This window comes from Rhinolophus hipposideros (genome assembly GCF_964194185.1).
Source record: "Rhinolophus hipposideros genome assembly, chromosome: 5".
Classification (NCBI taxonomy): Eukaryota; Metazoa; Chordata; class Mammalia; order Chiroptera; family Rhinolophidae; genus Rhinolophus; species Rhinolophus hipposideros.
The window spans coordinates 50,181,819-50,204,005 of NC_138051.1; the positions used below are offsets into that span (position 1 = coordinate 50,181,819).

Here is a 22,187-nt window from a genome sequence, read left to right on the forward strand (position 1 = left end):
GACAATTTAAATTCAGGAGTTTTAGAGTAACTGATGTGAGGTTCACAAAAATGGTAAAAGTGAAAGGTAAGGGTTTGTAGCTGTTGATCATGTGGTTTTGACTTGAGCTTAAACATCAAAGGACATGATGTAAGATTTGTTCTCTTTACTTTAGATAACAGCAGATTGAGTTACTTTTCTGGGACTACTTTGTAAATCTAATGCTCGTCCTAGAATTTTAGGTTCCTGAGAGAATAGTATTTGGTTAAAATTATTTTGTTAAAGGTTTTTCCTGTAAGAATATTTATAAATAGGGATGTCCGTTTCAAAGTAGTTTAATGTTCATTTTAAAAACTAAGTTTTGTTATCCGACCCGTGTGTGTGTGTGCGCGCGCGCTTCTGTACCTATGCTTATGCTGTGCCCTCTGTTCATAATGCCTTTCTTTGTCACCTTGGGTTTAGCACCCTCTCAGCCCCCATATCCTACTCCACATTCCTATGACAACCAGATCAGTTGTCATCTCATCTGTGAGCATGACCTTCAATTTCAGTCTTCTAAGATTTTGTTCACGCTGCCAGTCGTGTTTGGTTATTTACTTACGTGACTCTCCTCGCTCAACATTTGCGCTTTTCTTGAGGATAGGGATTATTTCTATATGTATTTGGGCTACCTAGCATAATGCTGGGCACATAGTAGATAGTTGTTGGAATAAATTATTGAATTACCAAAATGCTCAATACTCAAAGCTAGAGGCTGGCTTTTGACGTTTGGAGGATTAAGCTATGCAGTGATCATCACTTTCATAGATTTATCTAGGTTTACAGTTGTAAGTCTTTCTGTATGTTTAGTAATAAAGAAATTTATGGCTAATGATGATTCGTGTAACAGCATGAACTTACAAAAATAACTTGATTAAGACACTAAATTCATCAGAGTTTACTGAAATAGTAAGTTTTGAACGGTAGATCTTTTTAACATAAAGTTTACTTTATAGTGTTTACCAATTCTAAATTTAGATATAATTTGTTCATTCTTTTAGCAAATATTTATTGTCTACTAAATAGTTAATGTCTACTAAGCTCCAGGCATTTAGGTAGGCTTTGGAGATAACAGTGGTGAACAAGATACGTGTAAGTTCATGGAGCTTATGAAAAAATAAAAAGAAGGTAAAGTGTGAATATGCTGAATATGAATTTTAAGCCTGTTTCGTTGATATAAATTTAATTTAATTTAGATAATCACATTTTGTATGTCTAATGTACTTAAAATGTTATAAACAAAGTTTAAAAATATATAGTAAATTTGAAATTTCTGTTGATTCTCATGATGATTACTTCAGTAAATATTAATACACATTACCACTTTGAATGGTATATTATTACATTTTTAAAGAAAAAACCCTATATTTACCCCCCTTGATTATGTAGAATATGCTTTAATGTTTTAAGGAAGAAAAATGCACTCTCTGTAGAAAACAGATGAAGTTGAATCTTCTTGACTAGTGATTTAAATTGATTCAAGTCAAACAAATTCTGTATCTGAGGGTTGAACAGTTGCTCATCTAATCTAATATTAGCTGGTAATTGAAAAATCATTTATGTTCTGTCTAATACATTATCTGATTTTCTTACAGTACATATGGATTCTGAATTATATTTGGGGTAAGCATTGAGGCAGGTCATAAATATGTTATAGATGTTAGATAGTCTGTAGATTAAGAACATGTAACAATTCTGCAAATGAGTTGTTATATAAATGATTGTAGAGTGACTATAGAGTATGAAGGCCAAATGGCATATTTGAAAGCAAACTCAAAACATTATTAATGCAAGGTGTTGTTATTAGTAAAATAGTAGCTTGAGAATATGGGACATTCTTAAGATTCAGAGTTCTTGTTTTAAATCTTTTCTGTGAATGTTAATATGTGTTTAGCCCTCTCCTGTTACTTCTGTCTCCTCTTGTCACTCTTTGGCTGCCACTCCTGTCTGTAGTCCAGGTTAAGTCTTTCTTGGCAAGAAGGAGATTAATAAGCATTAGAGAGAGGAGTTAAAGACGTGGACCTTATTGTGGGTCCTTCCCTCCCTCCTTCCCTAATTTATAGAAGATTGCGATTAGTGAAAGCTGTAGTGGGAAAGCAGCCCGTCATATAAACGTTGCTTTTTTTAAATATAAGAGTATTACTCCACAGTTCCTTAGCCTCAAATCTTGAGACTGGATTTGTTTTTGTTTTTTTTTTTTGTTTTTGTTTTGGTTGTTGAGAGCCCACTGGCCCATGCGGGAATCGAACCGGCAGCCTTCGGAGTTAGGAGCATGGAGCTCCAACCGCCTGCGCCACCGGGCCGGCCCGAGACTGGATTTGTTTTAAAATCCAGAATTTCTTGAATTTTAAAAATTGAATTAGCGATATATACTGTATATTATGTAACATTTCCCAGGGGGTCTATAGCAGAGCCCTATAATCAAATATGTCAGTATTTATGAGTTGAAACACATTAACATGCACATTGGGTGGGATAAATGAGAGCTATAATTATCCTCATTTCAGTTCTGGTCAGGTTTTACCACTAAATAGTTATGTTAAACTTAGGTTTTCAGAATTTTTTGGATTTTAGAATTTTTGAATAAGGGACTATGGATCTCTCTCTCTTTGTTTTAATGTTCCCAAGGATCTGTAGGACCTATTCCTATGAAGAAAGGAAGATATACTGTTCTTTTGTTTTCATCTTTATGAACCATATGTGTGCCTGGTTGAGATGATATATATACATATATATATATATATATGCACACATAATACGTATACCTATACACAAATTTAGGGATGTGTGTATGTGTGTGTGTGTGTGTGTGTGTGGATGTGTGTGTGAGGTGTGTGTGTGTGTGGATGTGAATGGGAGGGATGGGGAGTGGTGACAGGGTCCATTTAGCTGTTTCATCTTTGTGCTATCTCCGGTTTGGTTACTAACGTGGTGTGAAATAAACCTTATTAAGCTTATCACTAACAAATTCTCTCGACAGACATAAAACCTAGAAATTCTATGTAAAATTATAATCAGAACATTCTGTGCGCCATACAAAATAACAGTAGAAAAATTTTTAACAGTAACAGCAGAATATGGTTTAAACTACTGTTTTACTAATCCTAAAGGATTGTGAAATGTTTTTGGTGGTATATAAGCACCCAAAGAAGCCATTTCATTTTGCCCGTTTCATAATTAGTGCATGGACTGTGGTTCAAGACAGGAAATGAAAATACCTGAGCCAGTTGGAATAGTAATAGGAATTTAGGTAAGCAGAAACTGATGATCCAAGTTGGAAATAGGCCAGCACATTGGAGATTAACACCCTCCCATCATGAAAAATCCCATGAGATCTGAGATGACCTCAAGAGGCTTGTAATTTTGTTTGTAAGAAATTTTGAAAAACACTCAGGCTTTAATATTCCTTAACTGTGTAAATACCAGCCAGTGTGGTAGAAATTACCGTTCTTTCCACTCAGTTGTAGCAATTAAATGCCAGATCCTGAGTCAACCAGATGAAACGAACTCTTGTGTTAGAATAGTATATTTCCTTTTTAAATATCAAAATCTTCAGTATTTTTTAAGTTAAATATAAGGTCCCAGATCTTTACAAATATAACCATATAAGATACACTTTCATATACTTCAGTGCTTCTGTGATGCTTTTTCTCCAACCTCTGTGTTCTTTGCTGACAACAGCAAATGTGTGTACTTTGTGAGGGCAATAAATGCTGATTCCTGCAAGAAGAAAGCTCTTAGGAAGTGAGCTTAGATGTTATGAAGAGGAAGCACAAAGAATGAGGCAACTGAATGAGGAGTATTGCAAATGATTATTTAAAAGTGTGAGTCAGAAGCCAGATTACTAATACTTCCCTTGGGTCTACCAATTTTCGTGTGTGTGCGCTCGTGTGCGTGTGCGCGTGCGCGTGTGTGTCTTGGTTTGTTTTGCTTTACCTGGTTAGTTTATCCAGATACGTAGATGGTAGCAAATTGGCATTATCAAATTTTCTGTTTTCATACCAAAAAACTAAATAAGTATGCTTGTAACTATAGTTCTTGTCTCCATAAAAATGTACTAATAAACTGGAGCCATGTAATTTAAAGGTCTAAAATAGATGGCATTTAGTGAAGAAAAGCTTGTCCTCATAGTATATCCTTATTTATCCCGTGATTTCTGTTAAAATCTGTGTTTTATTCCTTTTAGGACACCAAGGCTTAAGAATTGTGCTACTATAACCTGTTTAGTTCTCATTATTGTTCTTTTTAAATGAACTCAGTGACTAAAAAGTTATTTCGTGCAGTTTTTCTTAAATAATAGAATTTAGAACTTTAAACGTGATAATACCAACAGGACCAACTATGAAGCTGAGGGAATTTCAGTTACGAGATTTTTAGTTTTCAATAAACGACATTCAATAAATGTTTTGAAGGGTGGGCAAAAAGGGAACAGGAACATTTTGAAATTATCTCAACAGTTTTCAATCTTTTTTCAGCTTTTTGTGATACTATAGATGAGTGCAGTTTGAAACTTGAAATCTGAAGGATTTGTGTATTGGATGATTCACATACTGTTGGGTTTTCCACAGAGTTAAATTCTTTACAGAAACAAGTTTTAAAAACATTTGGCCTGAGAAGAGGATCATACTTTTCCTACGGGACTTGAAAACCAGTGACCTATGTTCTAAAAAGATGAAAGTGTGGTTTTATTCAAAATTATAAATAAATTGCCTTACATTACTGCTTACATTTCAGTTTTTTTGTTGTATTATTAATGTTGACTAAAATTAACTGAATATGTTGACAGAACCAGAGAGTAAAATTGAGCTTGTGTTGCTAAATAAAATTTAAATGCTACGTTTTAAAATAAAACTTTACCCTTATAGACTGTTATGTGTGATTTGTGTTTCCATGAGGAAATGTTGATTAAGTAGTTTCCATTTTGGTATTACAGTATGTCCTGTTGTAAGTTGCTGACTGTGGAAAAATCTTTTAAGTCAAAAAAGCAGCTCAGCTTAAACTCTTAGTATTTATTATGGCAGAAACCAGAAATAGAAATCTACCAGCAATTTTATAATCTATTGAATTCCTGCATATCTTTTGGAGTAAATTAGTTTCAAAAGTTTTTAAAAAGAGGCTGTAGACTGTAGAACTAAGTGAGTTACTTTGTATATCCTTATACACAAAGGGTCTTTTTTACTTGATTTACTAAATACATGTCTGCAGATTTTTTAAAAAAGGAAGCCTTAGCCTTGAGTAAGTGACAAAATTATGTCTGTTTAGTGTATTTGTAAGAGATGTTTCTAATCTATAATACATGCTAATTAAATATAGTTCCGACAAGATTTGTTTGTAATACTTAACAGGATAGACATTTTGAATGAAATAAAAAGTCTTCAAAGTCTGTTTTCTGTTAAATAAGTAGCTCCTTTTGGATTTTTTGAGGATATATGACTGTCCTTGATCACAATCTGGATTTATAATATTAATCTACATAAGTAAGATAAGTTTTTGAGGATAAGGCCAATTCTTGACATATGATATCTACTTGCAAAGTACACTAATTCAACATTAAGTGAAGTCTTTGCCTTTAAATTGTTACTAATAAGGCTGTGGAGTGTGGTTGTGTCCTCAGAATAAATGTTCTAAGTTTCTCTCTCAGTCTTTGCTTCTGGCATCAAGAGAAGAGGGAAAATAGGAAAACTCTTGCAGCTTCTATTTTATACGAATTTAAGACTCTGGTGAGTGTTAAGTAGCTATGGAATCTATTACTCTGCAGTAGTTTTGGTACATGGCATGATAAATAATTTTTACTTTTAAAAAGTATTTTAACATTTTAACGATATTTTAACATTTTAATGATATTAATTTTCTTACCAGTTAACAATGTGCTATAAAGAGAACAGAAATATGAGTGACACTTGGAAAGAAAAGCTGTTGTTGTAGTCTGATATGTGGTATTCTAATTTAAATTTGTGGTTTGGGAGAATTAAATTTGGACTTTAACATCATTCAGAAGTAAAACTTATGTGCATTTTCAAGATAAACCCAGGAAATAAACCATAAAGCAAAGACTGTTTTTTGTTTCAGAACAACAGAAGATGTGACTTTTAAAATACTTTCTAACCATTCAAAGTAAACCTCTCATTTATCAACTTAGAGTTAAATTGGTCGTAATGATATATCATATACCATGTCTATTAGTATGTTGTCTTACGTTTATAAAGTTAATAGTGTACTTCAAAATAACAGCTAAAACTTGTAAGCACTTACTGAACAAGAAAATTAAAATACTATTCATGAAAATAACCACAATTATTTCATTGTACCTTAGTGTTAATAGAATACCTGTTTGATTTTTAAATAGTAACATTTTATTTTATATCAGTACAAATATATTTTTGTTTGAACTGTTTAGTTACTTAGAAATTGTACAGTCCAATATGACTTAAAATGTTAATGCTGTCGTTATAACGTACATGTGAGGTATGCATAGAATATATGTAGGGTTTTAGTCACCTTTTTTTACACGGTTTGAAAGAAAAATTGAAGCTAACATGATGAATATAGTAGAGAACTAATATTTGAATTGAACTTCCAATTGTATTAAGTATCTTGAAGTGTGCCTGTAAATTAATTCCAAAGTAGTGACCTTGAAGTCCAGATAACAACTCTGTCTTCTGATAAACCAGAGGGCTTTCTCTTTCTTATGTGTGGTGAATGATGTAAAAATACCATTTTAATTCGTAACGGTTTGATTTATAGATAATGGTAAATACCAGAATATTACTGAACCTGTGTGTAAGTAACCACATAACTACAATTCAAGTAACAAAAATACCTTTGGTCTATATTTTCTGTAAATTTGCATTGTAAGCTTTCAAAACTATTTCCTGATTATAACAATGATATGCTCACTTAAGAAGATTTGGAAAGTACAGAAAGAAAAAGATGAAAATAACATTTACTAAGATAAGTTAACTATATATATGTTGACATTTTGATGTTGATTTCCTTCCTGCTCTTTTTCATGTGTATACATTATATATTATGCATGTTTACACCAACATTTAAATTGGGATCATACTGTTTCTGTAATGGTATTAGATTTTAACATTAAAAATATTGGTTGTTCTGTATAATCATATTTACACGCTATAAATTTATAGGAGGACAGTTTTTGCTTTAGAGATGTCAGCAAAGTTTTTCTGAAAGGGGCAGATGGTAAAATATTTTAGGCTCTGCGGGCCAAGAAGCAAATATCAAGATATAGTAATATAGGTTCCCATAACGATTTAAACTCTAGCCATTAAAAAATTTAAATACCATTCTTAACTTGCAGGACTTAACAGACAACTGGGTAGATTTGGCCCATCAGCTGTAGTTTGCCAATCTCTGCTTTAAAAGATTATTTTCGTGTATTTTATTTATATTTCACTGTGTGTGTATGTGTGTCTATATCTTGAACAATTCTTGACATTACTGCCTCACAGGCACTGAGCCAGCCTGTGTGTTAAAAACCCAAGGACCCAAATTGTAATTCCAGTCATTGCTGTAGGAAACAGTTTGCTGGCTCTTAAAGGGAGGGCTGACCTTGACTTAGTAAAATAGTTACTTGCTTTCTCCCTGTAACAGAGCTAACTGAGCTTAGAAGTGAACATAAATCAGCCTTTACAAGAAACAGGCAAGTGTTGTACTTGAGTCTGATGCCTAGGAGATGAGGATTCTGTGTAGGAGGTATTAGACCCACCTAAAACTGTTACTTAGCCTTGAAATGTCAAGGCCGCCCTCCTAAATCTAGTTTTCCTTGACCTGGTTACATTCCCTTTTTAGTATACATTTTTTCTAACTTCAGAGGTGGAACTAAACAATAGTTTATTATTATATATGGACGTAGAGGGGTAAAGATAGAAAAGATAGAAAAAATAAAATAGCTAAAAATGTCAAAACCACTTTTTCTTGTCTTGGGATAAAATTTGTATCTTAAAATGTATCCAGTAGGGAAATTGCGGTAGCTTTGGTATTGGCAATGATACTGTTTATTGTTAAGTAAATTTTTGTCCCTGTGTGTGAATATTATAGTTCACATTTTCAGATTATGCGCAGAGCTTTCCAGTTAACTTGTCTGTTTGTTGCTCTTTATGTCTTCAGTGAAAAAAAAATGTGTCTGGAGCAGAACAGATGTAAACTAAGATTTCATGCTGTTATTTGAAGTTGTATCACTAATGATATGATGCAGAAGTGTTCTGCCTCCCTTTTTTAGGACAGATCTACAAATTTACTTATAGTTATTGGGCAATTATACGCTGAAGCTTTATTCAAACAAGGCACCATCTTAAGATGGTTTTCTTTTATGGTGCTTATATTTTGCGGGAACATTTAGAGGGACACTGTACTTGTATTTTTCTTTGCCCTTCTAATCAGCAGTTTAAAAGTATTGGAAACATGCATTTGAGTGGTAAATTCTGAAGTGAAATAGCTTGTGTTGCCTATAATACTGGAAATACTGATTTTAATAAAGAAGTGGTGATGATTAATTTCTAACATGGGCAGATGTGCTGTTATTAACATGGCTCTACATGTCTGTTGGACTGTAGCATACTTACTATAAAATTCGGGGCAGCGGTAGTGTGTGTTTTGGTGGACCAATGTGTTTTTGGAGTATATTTGGGAATACTGATGAACTTTTAAGAACTTTTTAACAAATTTGATCAGCACTCCTAAATTAAAATTTCCATGTCACTCTTCAGATTTGTTAACTAAATTCTCAGGTATTTGCTTTAATTTTCCAGTTCCCTTACATGGGACTAGATCATGGAATGAAAGATGATATTCCTGACCCATTATCTCATTCACTAAGTTGTTTTTCTATTAATGGTAAAGGATTTGCACAGGCTTATTCATCTATTCTTTTCTGATTCCTTTGCCTTTTTTCTCTCCGCTTCCCTCATGAACCCTCCCTTCCATCCAGTGACTAGTGTTCTACATTGGACAAGATAAAATGGTTGACCAGATCTAGGAGCGTAGTAGGAAAAAGCTGAATATCGAACTTGCTTGGAAAAGGATTAAACTTGTGACCTTATGTTATCTTCCATGTAATTCTAATTGCTACATTATAATGTCTTAACTTATTCAATTCAAACTTTTAATTGGTTAACAAAGTGAAGTATGGGTCTATTTAAATGAGTTTGAAGGAAATAAGATCTCATCACTATTCATTATGAAAAATGTCTTTTAGTCTGTGGGTGTAGAAACCTGCCTACTGCTTGAATAATGATGGTCTGAAAATTTAAAAGACATTTAGGGTTAATAATTTTTCATGGCAAAGCATTTTAGTCTTCTTAAAGAAATGAAAATAAGCACTAATTTTTGTTTACTTTAATTCCTTATACGCTCTTGTCAGAACCACAAAATTGACTTATATAAATAAATAATTGTATTATAGTACCCTTTTTTATTTATCATTATTGACTGTTACACTGTACAGCAGTTAACTGTCTTATAACATTCAAAGTATAGAAAAAGTAAGTTGATTAAAACAAGTCGAAGAAGTTTTTAGTTTATTATGGAGACAAACTCCTTCGGTGTGTGATTTCTTAGATTTTCTTAAAAATTGATCTCCTTAAACTTTAAGCCTTCCTCTCAACTCCAAAACCCCCTTAAATTTTGTTGCCATACTCTTTTCTACTTTTGATTTTTATGTTGTTGTTGTTATAAAACTATATTTTAAAACTTTTATTTCTCATTCAGGTGCCAGAGTTTGAGAGTTTAAGAGCCACTCTTTTGAAAGAAAATATGTCCTTAATGATTTTAATTTGAGTCTACTACTGAAAGTCATTTAACATTTTCTTGAATAGTGATTCTTAACTCGTTACCTGTAAATGGATCACGCACATAAAGATGCAGTGATGTGCCCATTATGTCATTGTGATTTCTATAAAGAGTGAGAGAGCAAGTCCTTTTTTTTTTTTAGTTTTAAAAATATATTATTTTGGTCATTTTCCTCCCAAATAGTAAAGGATACAGGAAGACATTTAAGTTGAATGAGCTGCATCACTTAGATATAATTAGGAATATATTTTTATCATTGTAATAATTTTTTAGTTTGACTATTTTTAATAACATTTTAGACATCATAACACTTAAAAATTTTTATTTAAAATTGTTTTCTTTCCGTTTTATTGAGATATAATTGATATACAGCACTGTATAAGTTTTAAGGTGTATGGCATAATGACTTGACTTACACATAGTGTGAAATGATCACCACAATAAGTTAACATCCTTTATCTTATATAGACACAAAAAAACCCACCTTAAAACTAGTTTTTTCCTTGTGATGGGTGGGAACTTTTAGGATTTACTCTCTTAGCAAGTTTCAGATATACCGCACATCGGTGCTGACTAGTCATACGCTGTACATTACTTCCCCAGTACTTACTTATCTTTAACAGGAAGTTTGTATGTTTTGACGTCCTTCATCCTATTCCTCCCCCCCTCCCACCCCATTCCTTTCTCTGGTAACTATAAATTTGACTTGTTTTGCTTTGAGTTTTGTTTTGTTTTTAGATGCCATATAGAAGCGAAGTCAAATAATACTTGTTATTCTCTGACTTACTTCACTTAGCATAAGGCCCATGTTGTCACACATGGCAGGGTTTCCTTTTTTAATGGCTGAATAGTATACTGTTATGTATATACATATGCCAGATTTTCTTTATCCATTTATTTGTTGACGGACACTTGGTTTTTCCCCCATGTGTTGGCTATTGTAAAGAATGCTGCAGTGAACATGGGGTGGGGGTGGGGGTGGATACAGATGTCTCTTCAGCACAGTGATTTTGTTTCCTTTGAATATATATCCAGAAGCTGAATTGTTGTATTCTATGGTAGTTCTGAAAGTTTTAATTTTTTGAGGAATCTCCAGTCTGTTTTCCATAGTGGCTATATGAATTTACAATCCTACCAGCAGTGCATAAGGGTTGCCTTTACTCTACATCCTCACCAGCATTTATCTCTTGTCTTTTTTATGATAACCAATGTAACAGGAGTGAGGTGATTTCATTGTGGTTTTGACTTACATTTTTCTAATGATTAGTGATGCTGAGCACCTCTTCACGAGCCTATTGGCTATTTGAATATCTTCTTTGGAAAAATATTTTATTCAGGTCCTTTACCCAGTTTTCAATTGGATTATTTGCTTTTCTGTTGGTGAGTTGTATGACTTCATATATTTTGTATATTAATCCCTTATCATGTATATGATTTGCAAATATTTTGGACATTTGTGGTTCCATATAAATTTTAGGGTTGTTTTTCCTACTTAAAAAAATGCCTTTGGAATCTTGATAGGGATTTCATTGAATCTGTCGATGGCTAGGCTAGTACAGACATTTAGCAATATTAATTCTTCTAATTCATGAACATGGGATTGCTTTCCATTTATTTGTGTCTTAAGCAGAGTCCTTATTTTTGATAGTGCACTATAAATTTTGAGGAACTTGTAGTAATATTCTGTAATCATAAAAGCTCTCTAAGCCAGAACATGATCAAGTTTTCTTAGTGTTATTGCTGTCTTTCTATAAGTTAGTAACTGTGAAGTAGGGCTTTTTTGGTAATTGGAAGGAGAAGTCATGGTGCTATTCTCTTGGTTTAGATGACCAATATCTTCTGATAAGGATATATGAGGCATCCAAGTGTTAGTGAGAATTGAGTGAGAATAGAATTTAGAGGACAGTTTAATTTTCAATTAGATTAAGCACATTATTTCTTCTACTGAATGCATAAAACCTGGAAAAAGTGGATGGTTCGAACAGCTATTTGAGGACTCTAAAGAATAAATAACAGGTAGATTGAGAAAGAAGACTAGAATACAAAGTACCACCTGACTGGCTGTAAGTTTACCTGTTTTTCCTTCCAGTATCTCTGAGCCTGAACTTCACACAGTCTGTTGGATGGCTACCCGTGGGCCCTTAGGCATAGACAAAGGGAGCTCCAAAAGAAGCCTGCTAGTTCTGGCTCAAGGAGTGGGAAAGATAACTCTTAATGCTCAGCGCAAATGTGGAAATTCTGTCTTTTGTTATTTTCTCTGTTCTCTCATCCCGTGGTCCCAAGCAGTCTTGTGGTCATGGCAGCAGGGACTGTAAAAGTAGCCTGCAGCCCAAATGCTGAGGGATGGAAACCTTACTCTCCAATTGACACACCCCGATTATTTTTCCCCCCTCTGTCCTTTCACTGCATGGCCCCAGAGCAGGTACAGCAGCAGAAGTGTGTGATGAAGTAGATAACCAAAAGCTCAGTATTCTGGTTGAAGAAAGGAAAAGAGATGCCCCAGGAAATTGGAAAGTGCTGAGATCATGTAGAGGGAGAAACTTGGCAAAACATACCATAAAGTTGGTTATGAATTCCTGGACTTGCCCCTGAGCTGTGCATACATGGAAATAACAAACTGCTGCCCAAGTCCTAGATTGATTGCTGGATGATAGATACAAAGTAAGACAGATTCAAATAGAATGGCAAAGGCTTTGAAAATTGAACTGATACTGGAAGCATGCCCACAGAAGCCATGTTAGAACCTGCGGTCTGAACCTAACTATGCTGGTCACCTGTTAAAGCAAAGATATTAACATTATCCACAGGATTTAAACAAGAACCAGAGTTCATGCATAATATTTAAAATGTCCAGATTACAGTCAAAAGTTATCCAGCATATGGAGAACCAGGAAAATCTCAGCTCACATGGAAAGAGACGATCAAACCTCCACCATCATGATAGAGATGTTGGGATGATATTGCAGAGATTTTATAGTAGTTACTATACGTGTGTCCCAGAGAGCAATTGTGAATGCTCTTGAAATAGATGGAAAAGTAGAAAGTCTCAGCAGAGAAAGAGAAGATATTTTTAAAAGATACGGAATTATTAGAACTGAAAAATATAGTAAGTGAAAAAAAGAAAAAAAATCTCACAGGATGATTCAATAGCAAAGAGGAAAGAAATTTAAAAAAATTGTACAGAGCCTCAAGGAACTATGGGAAAATAACAAAACGTTGAACATTTAAAGATAATTTTGTGAAAGAATGTGGTGCTAAAAATATTTGAAGAAATAATGGCCCCAAATATTTAGTGAAAAATGTATACATACAGATTGAGGTGAGAGAACCTGAAACAGGGTAAACTGAAAGAAATCCATACGTAGACATGTCATAATAAATCTGACAACCAAAATCAAGAAAAAAATATTGAGAGCAACCAGAGAAAAATGACATATCACCTATAAGGGAATACTGAATTCAATGGTTGAGGATTTCTCATCAGAAACCATGGAGGAGAGATAAAAGACACAAACCATTCCAACGTGCTGAAAGAAAAGAATTGTATATAACCAGCAAAATATTTTTTAGAGATGAGAGTGACATAGGGACATACTCAGATAAAGGAAAACTAAAAGTATTCGTTGCCCGAAGACCACATTTAAAAATTTGCTTAAGAGTGTTCTTAAGACAGAAAGAAAAATATGAGAAGGAAACTTGGATATCAAGAATGAAAGAAGATCAATAGAAATGGTAAATATTTGTGTAAATATCATAGACTAATGAGTTCTTTAAAATATATTTGACAGTTAAAAGCAAAAATTATAACTATCTGATGTGTTTTTCAATGGGTATAGTATAATATATGATATCTTTGGTTCACTTAAAATGGTAAAATATTGATTCTAAATAGACTCAGAAAAATTAAGTATATATATTGTAATCCCTAGAAGCACTACTTACAAAATAAAGATATGTTAGAATCACAATGGAAAAATTAATGGACTATTAAAAAGTACTCAACCAAAAAGAAGCCTGTAAAGGGAAAACAAAGGGAACAAGTGGAAAACAAAATGATAGATGTAAATTCTTATGCATCAATAATTACATTAAACTTTTAAATCCTGTAAACACATCAATTAAAAGAGATTGTCAGAGTGCATAAAAAATTACCCTATTACATGCTATCTATTAGAAACTTAATTCAAATATAATAATATAGGTAGGTTAAAAGAGAAGGAATGGGAAAAGATATTGTGCAACACTAGTCACAATAAAACTGTAGTGGCTACCGTGTTTCCCTAAAAATAAGACCTAGGCAGACAATCGGCTCTAATGCGTCTTTTGGAGCAAAAAGTAATACAAGACTCAGTCTTATTTTACTATAATGCCAGGTATTATGTAATATCATATATTGTATCGTATCATATCATATCATATACCCAGTCTTATTTTTACTATAAGCCCGGGTATAATATAATATAATTAATATAATATAATTAATATAATATAATATATAATATAATATAATATGGCAACAAAAGGAAATAAAAAGTACACAGATTGAAAAGGAAGAAATAAAATTGTCCCTATTTTCAGACATGATTGTCTATGTAGAAAATCCCAAAGAATCTCCTAAGACCTAGAATACGTGATTTCAGTAAGGTCACAGGCTACAACATACATACAGTTCACTGTGTTTCTATATACTAGCACTGTAGAAGCAGAAAATGAAATAATAAATACTATTTACAATAGTTCCAAAGGAATGAAATACTTTGGCATAAATATAAATGTATACATGATCTGTATGATGAAAAGTACTAAACAATGATGAAAACAAGGAAGACCTAAATAAATGTAGAGGCATACTGTGTTCATGGATTGATAGTAAAAATGTCATTTTTCCCCAATGGTAGAAATGTCATTTCTTCCCAATTAGATTGATAGATTTAACACAATTTGAATCAAAACTCCAGCAGTGTATTTTGTAGATATAGGTAATCTGACTTTAAAATTTATATGGAAATGTAAAGGAACTAGAATAGCTAAAATAATTTTGAAAAAGAATAAATCAGAGGAATTACACTTTTGATTTTGAATTACGATCATTCTACAGTAACTCAGATAGTATTGTTTTGGTGAATATTAGGGATCAATGGAACATAATAGAGTACTGAAGAACAAATAATTTTTAAAAGTCACACTTTTTAAGGCAAAAAACACCGTTACAATAAGTGAATATTAATTCACAAAGAGGGATGCTCATTTTAAATTTACATATCTACGAAAACTTTCTCAAAATCAATCATAGACCTAAATGTAAAATATAAATTATTAAACTTTTTGCAGAAAACCTTCCTGATCTGGGGTTAGGCAGAGAGTTTGAAACATGACATAAAATGTGGGATCCATAAAAAAAGTTGATAAATTGGACTTCATTAAAGTTAAAAAGTTTGCTCTACAAAAGACAATGTTAAGAAATGAAAATATCGGTGGGCCCGGTGGCTCAGGTGGTTGGAATGCCGTGGTTCTATTGCTGAAGGCTGCCGGTTTGATTTCCACATGGGCCAGTGAGCTGCCCCGTCTACAGCTGAGACTGTGAACAACAGCTCTCCCTGGAGCAGGGCTGCCGTGAATAGCTGGCGGTTGGTGTGGGCTGCTGTGTGCTGACGTGTGCTACAGTGAGTGGCTGGTGGCGTGGTGGCCGGCAGCCGGCGTGTGGCTGGCAGTCTGCATGAGTGGCTGGCAGCCAATGAGAGCTGCCGTGAGCCACTGTGAGCGGCCACCAATGACCAGCAACCGACTGCCTCAGCGGGGGGAGCGCAAGGCTCATGATACCAGCATGGGCCAGGGAGCTGCACCCTACAACTAGACTGAGAAACAATGGCTTAAAAATCCCGGGAGCGCGGGCAAAAAAAAAAATGAAAATACATACTAGAGATTAGGTGGTGATAGTTGCAAACAAATATCTCACAAAGGTCTTGTACTCAGAATATATAAAGAACTCTCAGAATTCAACAGTAAGAAAACAACACAATCTAAAACTGGGCATAAGTTTGAGCAGAAGTTTGAGCAGACAATTAACCAAAGAGAATACAAGAATGGCACATACATGTCTGAACAGATGTTCAATGTCAATAGCTGTTAGGGAAATGCAAGTTAAAACCATAATGAAATACTCTTACCATAGCTATTAGAACAGCTAAAATAAAAAAATTCTGACAATACCAAGTACTGTTACAGATGCAGATCAATGGAATTCTCACACATTGTTTGTGGTGATGCAAGATGGTATGACCAGTTTGGAAAACAGTTTGACAGTTTCTTAAAGAGTTAACCATGTGCTTACCTCATGATCCGACAGTCCCACTTCTCGATATTTACCCTAGAGAAACGAAATTTTATGTTTGCACAAAAACCTGTATTCAAATATTTATAGAAGCTATAGTCACAGTTGGAAAAAACTAGAAACAACCCAACTGTCCTTCAACAGTTCAACACAAAATGTTGAACTGTCCTTCAACACAAAATGTCCTTCAACACAAAATGTAGGCCATCCATACAGTGAAATAGTACTCAGCAGTTAAAAGGAAAAACTATACATGCATTAAATTGAATAAATCTCAAATGCATTATACAGAAGGAAGGAAACCTCTTTCAAAGATTCAGTTCTGTGTGCTTCCATTTATACAACATTCTTAAACAGACAAAACTATAGTGATAATGATAAAGTGCCAGGGGTTTGCTTTAGAGGGAGCATGTGTCTATAGAGCCATGAGGGAGTATTTTTGTATAGTGTACCTGTTCTGTATTGTGATTTGGTGCTTGCTCCAATAATCTGTACATGTGTTAGAATTCATAGACCTGAACACAATTGTTAAAAATCAACTTTACTGTACTACTTATACATAGTATTTTGTTTGTTGGTAATGATTGATTCAAATTAATCCTTTATCATGTCACGCCTGGAAAACCAACAGATAACGTTAACTCTGCATTTAAGAGGAGCATCAATTCTAGAGACAGTGAATTGGATTTATGGGTGAGCTTGAGATTCACCATTTAAAAATAGTGTACTTCTTCCAGAGATAACAGCAAACTTAGAAAAATTTCATTCTTACACAAGAGGAACATGATTATTTCCTAAGGGCACTTTATGTAAGAAATTTAACCAATATTTATTCATTTCTGAAAACTTTCCAGTAAATCCCCACTTCCTGTGGGTTGAGGTAACCTGATGGTGGTGTGCAGTATGGTAATGGATAACTACAGTCTATTCTTATTTCAGGTAGTCATGTTCTATAAAGCTACCACAGATACTGAATTAAGGAATACTGAACCATTGCTCCTAATTGAAATAGAGGATTAGGTTCCAGCAAGCTCCTGGTCACAACTTTTTTGTTAATTGATTAATACATAATTTTGTTTTAGTGTGTTTCTGTTTAAAGACTCCTTATTTAGTATAGTTTGTGAAACTCATGGTCAACAACACTGTCATTTGTGCCTGAAACAAAGCATATCTAACACACATGTGCTCTCCATGAATCACAAACAAGAAGGCCTTGTTTGACTTCAGCTAGGAATGCGCATGTCGGGTGTTACCAGTTTTTAGCTGCTCTGCACATGTCCACAAATGACTGGAAAACCCAACCAGCGTGCAAATTATTTTTAGTAAGTATGTAAATTTGCAGATACAGAATCTGAATAATGAGAATCAACTGAATCTAATAGTCCCTGGGTACCTGTGCAGACCGAGGAACAAAGCTAAATAATGTTATATCTTCTGTGCTTTCAGCTTCGTCTTCTCTTTTTCCTTCTTGGTTGATATCACAAGGAAACAGAGAATCAAATGGAAATTTTCCTGAGGTTCCGTTTGGTAAAGGATCATTGACTCAGGCTGCTCATGTGCTAATGCATCTCCCTTCATTTTTAGGGATAGATGGGCTGCTGTTGACCTTTCTTGAAAATAGCTTTTGTTGTCAGTGATGAAATTTCTATCAGGATTGATTCTCACTTCAAGTTATAATAAACAAAAATTCTGACTTTATATGACCAATTAGATAGTTTTCTCCTTCTTTTCAGAATACAGATAATTAAAAATCCAACTAAAACCTAAATATAGGACATAACATTTATTCATTCCCCCCCGTTCATTTATTCATTTTTAACATTTCACATTGTGAGTTTATACTCCGTTTTGTAACTTTTCAGAGAAATTGAGAAATTCATTCTGATTCTTAAGTTATTAGCTATACTATGTGTATTTTAGAGGACTGTTTAAAAATTATTAGAGGATTTTCCTTTAAAAATGAGAAACAATGAGATTATGGCAATTAATAATCTAGAAAAGGCATGTTTGACATACTGTTCATTAGATTTTTTTAGGTAAATCATTTTGGTAATTACTGCATAGTGGTTGGCTCATTATGAGGTTAATGAAGTCTCTAAAAGATTTTAGCTTTTCTTTTGTAGTCTGTACATTGTTTTCTACAAAGCATAGGTGTTTATACCATGTAATTATATAAAATATCACCTCTGAATTCCTTTTTTTTTAAAAAAATTAAGTGTCTCTAGTATGTAACTAAATATCTTTCTGCAAGAAACAGTAAACCATATAGGTCAAAATAAGACTACTTCATGATCTTCTAGCATTAAAATTCATTCAGAAAAGTAAGCATGGGTCAGTATTTCCTGTCTTTCTTCATGATAATTTGTAGGAAGTCCTTCCTAGCAAACCTAATCTGAGTTAGATCAAGAAAAATGTATGCTATGTTCCATTTGACAGGTGCGTTACTGTTTCCATCCCCCCACCCCCATATTCTGCTCTTTTGAAGGAAACAATTAGTAAAAAATGTGAAATGAGGGATTTGTTAATAGAGTTTTCTACAAGTATGTTCCATGTTCTCCACTGTGTAGTTAGGAAAGAATATTGTACTAAGATACCTTGCTTGTCATTAACTGTTAATATTGGACAAGTTTCTTTAAATTTCTGGGCCTAAGTTTCTACCTTTGTAAAATAAGGAGGCAGCATTAGATTATCTCTAATGTCCTTTCCATTTCTAAAATTTTGTCATTTTTATGTGTAATGGTAATTGACTAACAAAAATAAGTCTGACAGATTGAGGTATATCTTCTGAATTATCAGGGAAGATTATATAACTGAAATTACAGTCTTTTAAAATATTCTTTTGAATAATTGTTTTTATTTTTTAAAAACTGTGTTATTTATGGCATATATGGTAATTGGCACATTAACTATTTTCACTGAACAGCTTTTTCTTCAACCAATCTTGATTAATGAAAGTTTATGTTTTAGTTGTCTTAAAAACCCTTTAGGCATTGGTTTTCTTTTTTCACTGTTCAAGGTTTATTTGTGTTTTAGTTGATATGACACTTGGATAGTTGGCCGCATTATTTATATGTAGACTTTTCTTTTTACATTATATGTCAGTGTACACTACTCTGATACATATAGTATGCAAAACAAGATCCTTTAAAACAGTTACGCACAAGACGTGCAGTGTTGGATTTATACATTGGATACCAGGATGTGGTTGATTGGAGAAAAAAAAGTTGGACTAGGCATAGAAGAGTAAAGGAACCAGAAGTTACGTAACAGTAAACTCGTATTTTGTTTCAAGGGCGCCTGTAACGTGTGCACCATTCGCAGTGGTGAAGTCTTGGAGCAGGTGGCACTGTCCCACACTAACTGGTTAGGACTACACAAGAGCAGAACCATCCAGCATCACAATATAGCTGCAGGGTTTTATGACCATTCCTATTTCTAACTTTAGATGTTATTGATGTTATTCCAAGGCTGTCTTAATATTACTGTTTTAGTCACAGATCAGATAAAAAGGACAATATGCATAACCTTCAACTAAAATCCTGTTGCACCCTAGACAGTGAAGTGGCCCAACATTAGAAGACTTTAAAACTGCAGCTCTCTTTGGATCCCCCAAAGTGTATCTGCGCTGTCCTTCAAATGGGCGTCTTCCTTAGGTGTCAGAGTCACGTTCACAACATCTGACATTCCATTCTGTCCCAAGATGTAAGGAACAGCAAGGAAAATGTCATCTTTTATTCCATGGAGACCCTTAATCATGGTGGAAATTGGATGGACCTGCACCTAAGATTCTTCATTATCCTTTCTGCCAAATCTGCCACAGATAGTCAGTGGCCCAGGATGTGTAACCTGTCAGTTTGATCACCTCATAAGTATTGTCAGCCACCTGTTTGTGAACTTCTTTCCACTGTTCCTTATCTGCATCAGTGCCCAAATCCGGGTGCACATTCTTCAGGGAGACACCAGCAACGTTCTCTCCATGTAGGCGCACTACAGTCTGCATGCTCCCCAAGGACCCACCCATAACAGCTTAGTGGGTGAACTCCCAGCCTTTCCCCCACTAGTTAACTGAACTGGGCTGAATCCAGATTGCGACTATTATTACTTCCAATAACATGGTGTTTGGGAAAGCTGCTTATCTTCCAAGCCACATAAGTCAAGATACCCACTAGATTGGAAACAATAAGCAATTTGCAGTTGGGGCTATGTTTTACATTAGGAATGATGAATTTAAAGATGTTCACGTTATGCTGGGCCAAATTGAGTTGGCTTTCTCCCTCTTGTTGTGTGTCCCAACTGTGAAAATAACCCACTTGGAGTTTGCAGTCTCGTTATAGTCTTTGCCAGAGACAATTTTTGATGTTCCAAGGAAAAGGCCGCTGTGTTGGAGATCCATTATCTCTCCCTTCAATTTGTCTTCATGACATTACCAAGAGCAAGTTCATTTGCCAAGTTCTTCATTAAGATACTGGTTGCACAGGCCATGCCAACAGCACCAACCCAGTGACTGTAATATTATTCTGGGGACTTCATTTTTCCTTAAGAAGATTCACAATCAGCTGATCTTTGAGAGTTGCCATACTGGACTTAGGACCAAAAGGAATTGGGAGTGCATGGCTGGTGGGCGGGCGTTGGTGGTACGGCGTTGGACCCAGACTTGGCAGCAGCTGCTCCAGGATTTGGAGCCCAGCATGGGAAGGGCCTTCTCTCAGGCATCAATTTTGTATTGAAGTCCTCATTAGACAAGTATTCATAATCCAAGGTTTCCACAGATAGAGATTGCATAAGGAAGCTAAAGCTTTCATGGCCAAAAGTGTTTACCTACAAAATCATCTCTAATCAAACATACCCCTCAGCTGGACTGTCTAGCCATGTATGTTGGGTTAAAACCTTTATTGGTTGCTCTCTAGTGACAAAGTGCGAACTGAACATAAAAATTGTAGATAATGTAAACGTGTAGTGTTACATGACGACCATGAAAGGCCCATTGGAGAACAGTTCCAGTCATACAGAAAGCCATGTGTAGATGATGTTCGGACAGAAACAGATTAATTAACAATAGTAGAAGAGAAATTTTCCAAGAGAATGACTTCGTAGGTGCTTCAGGAAGAGTAGTTTGGATATCCTCGAATTAAGAGGAGGCTTTGTTGAAAAATTCCATTTGTTTAGATAATGTTCTGAAAGTCTGCTGGGAAGTGAAGGATGTTAGTATATATAGTGTCAGTTAAAATTATAACCTCCCTCTCATGTTTGTTCATTCTCCTCAGAATTAGCAGATGGCTATAAGAATGACCTAAATTTTGTGATATAAAATGAAATAGGCTCTTCTAAAAATAATTTTATTTTGAAATTAAAGTCCCAATCAAACCTTTTTTTCCACTAATATTATGAAAATTTGGTCCTGTTTTCATGGATTCATTAGGTGGATTTTTTAATCCAGTACCATTTATCCGTGGGTGTGGAGAATTCTGTAGACTTATAACCAAAGATGAAAACGATGGGTTTCTTGATACGCAACACCATTTTTGATATCAGTGTTACAAAGCATTTATTGAATATCTTGTTGGATGTTGTTAGTGTATTAAATGTCTTTGCTGAGAGAGAGAACAGAACACTGAAAACAAATTAGGAGTGTAGATATGCAAAATATCAAGCTCATGTGGAACATCTCTAAATTTCTCAACGCAGCTTTATCCTGTGCTACATGAAGTTCAAGTTCCCAAAGGAGATGTCATTTTCATCCCTACTTGGCTCATATACTTAACCCAAGTTGAAATTAAACACTTCCATAGAATTTTCCACATACAGTTTAAAAATAAAATGAACCCAAGTATATCTGTGTGTAAAATCAGTTGTTTTTTTGGATGAAGTGAGCTATTTGCACCTGTATATTTAAGGATAGACATACTTATCCAGTGGAGAAAATTACAGGGACTCTATAAGTAGGGACGTCTGGTTTAGAGGTAATGCTTCCTTTACCCAGTGTGGGTTTGTGTACAGCAGATCCTCGAATAATTTTGTTTTGTTATAA

General features: G+C 34.3%; 1 protein-coding gene and 1 pseudogene across 2 annotated transcripts in view; one reads left to right on the forward strand and one right to left on the reverse strand.

The window, feature by feature from the left end:
• The window catches only part of LOC308497882 (transcription factor 12-like), a gene marked incomplete at its 3' end in the record, with an annotated part of 212,086 nt that overhangs the window by 117,365 nt on the left and 72,534 nt on the right, over positions 1-22,187 (forward strand). The window lies entirely within an intron of this gene.
• On the reverse strand, positions 19,742-20,754 carry LOC308498046 (L-lactate dehydrogenase A chain-like; annotated as a pseudogene). The gene has a single exon. The product of its transcript is annotated as an L-lactate dehydrogenase A chain-like (transcript).